We start from the raw sequence: 2,235 nt of genomic DNA, 5'->3' as shown, positions 1-2,235 counted from the left end.
TTTATTCTACCTAAGTTGCCCTCCCTCCAGTGTGTACTCCAAAAGAGTGTTTAGTGCAGCCGCTCACCTTGTCAGCAATCGGCGTACGAGGTTACTTCCAGAAAATGTGGAGAAGATGATGATCATCAAAATGAATTATAATCAATTCCTCCGTGGAGACATTCACCAGCAATTGCCTCCAGAAAGTACACAGGGATCTGAGATGGTGGATTCCAGTGGGGACGAATTAATAATCTGTGAGGAGGGCGATGTACACAGTGAAAGGGGTGAGGAATCGGAGGATGATGAGGTGGACATCTTGCCTCTGTAGAGCCATTTTGTGCAAGGAGAGATTGATTGCTTCTTTTTTGGTGGGGGTCCAAACCAACCAGTCATTTCAGTCAGCCGTGTGGCAGACCCTGTTGCTGAAATGATGGGTTCGTCAATGTTTTTCTTTTCAATCTAAGCCCCTGCAGTTTTCTGTAAGAATCTGCTTCGCTATGATGATCAACAAGTCACAAGGGCAAACACTCAGGGCTGGAGGCGTAGATCTTAGGACCAGCTGCTACAAGGATGGCAAAGGTGTCACTATCATTTGTGACACCCAGAGAGGCAGCGAGGGAGATTGTAATGCAGTGCGCGCAGATAAGCAGCGCAATGGTAAAATGGAGGCATGGTCTCATAGGTAGGGGTGTGGCCTGTTGGCCTGAATCTCCATTTTGTTGCTCCGGGTATCCCGGGGGTTGAGTGCTGCACCCGGGGACTAGTGTGTGAGTGGTGCTGGCTCCTGCACAGTGACAGAAACTGGGTGTTGCACGTAATGTCACAGTGAAACACCCATATTCTGTCACTGAAGAGGAGCCAGCACTTTGGTGTCACCCCCCTTGGCGGGTGACACTCGGGTGTGGGCCGCAACCCCGTTGTGATGCCACTGACCCATGGGAAGCTTTACGTGGCTTACCCATGTGTTAGTAGCCCCAAGCATCTTTTGTGTTAGTCCCTGAAGAAAAACTTCAAATATTTACAAATAAATTTTGTAATCAATGGGCCTAATTCAGTAAGGATTGCAAATTCTGCTAAGTAACAGAATTTGCAATCCTTTGGTTCGCATGCTGGGGCCACCCAGCATGCCGCCTCCCTTCTTGACCACGCTGAAATTGCAGTCGCAGTGCAGTTCAGCGTGATCATAAAAAATGGGTTAGCCTCCTGTTGGTGCAGACTGTATGTGTGCGCAGGAAGCCGCCACCATTTTTGTGATCGCAGCTGCTGCATGTGATGTCATGCAACCGCTCTGACCACGCCTCCTGTTTCTCCGTTGCCTACCCCATTTTGAAGCCCTGCCCACGCACCGCTCCATCTCCGACTTGGAAATGGAGTGTTGCTGACCCCCCCCCCCCCAGCACCGATTGACAGTCAGAGGCGATCGCATAAACTGCGGGGTGCCGCAGAAAATGCAGGCGCATGCGTATGCTCTTAGCAATTTTTGCAGTTGGACTGCTTATTGCGATTGCAATCCAACCTGAATCAGGCTCTATTACCTATCACAATGCACTGCGGGTAGTACAAAATGGGGTTAATATAAGAGAAAAACCCCCAGAGCTGTGCTCCTTAACTGTCCCTGGTGGCTAGTGGAGCAGCTGCCCAGTAATCAGTGTCCACGCCAGTGCGCACATGGCCCGCCCCCTACAGCCACGCTGGATCACGGTATAGTGTGGGCACAGAAGTCCCTTACCTCCCTTTCATCAGCGGCCTCGTGATCCCGGAGGGCGGTGTGTGTGTGACTGACCTTAGGAAGAAACCGGAGCCTCCGCTGCAGTGACCCAGCAACCAGGGCGCGGGAGTATACTGCGCCGCTGGGAGTGATGGAGCTGCAGTAAAGATGTCTATTAGACCTAGCCTGCTGCAGCCCTTGTAGATTCTTATAAAAAAAAGTTCTTCTTTTCTTGTCAAAATTAATAGCTAAGAATAGGCTGCCTGAGGCAGCCCCCTCTTAAGTGGCCTGCTACTGAAGGCACCAACTACAAACTGAGCTCCCTGTTCATGGAAGCGAGGTTATAGAGGAGGGGGCGCTGAGCATCTTGGGAACAGTCAAAAGCTTTGAGCCTGTTGGTGCCTCAGATCAAGATCCTACTCTACACCCCAATGTGAATCCTTGTGGAGTCCAGTGTACCACACAGAAGAAATGAATGTGTCACACCCATTGGCAGCAACATTAGAATAGCTGCTGATGGGCACAATTGAGAAAGGAAGGGGGGA

The sequence above is a fragment of the Pseudophryne corroboree genome, unplaced genomic scaffold (genome assembly GCF_028390025.1).
Source record: "Pseudophryne corroboree isolate aPseCor3 unplaced genomic scaffold, aPseCor3.hap2 scaffold_74, whole genome shotgun sequence".
In the NCBI taxonomy this organism is placed as follows: Eukaryota; Metazoa; Chordata; class Amphibia; order Anura; family Myobatrachidae; genus Pseudophryne; species Pseudophryne corroboree.
Note: the sequence above shows the minus strand (reverse complement) of the source record.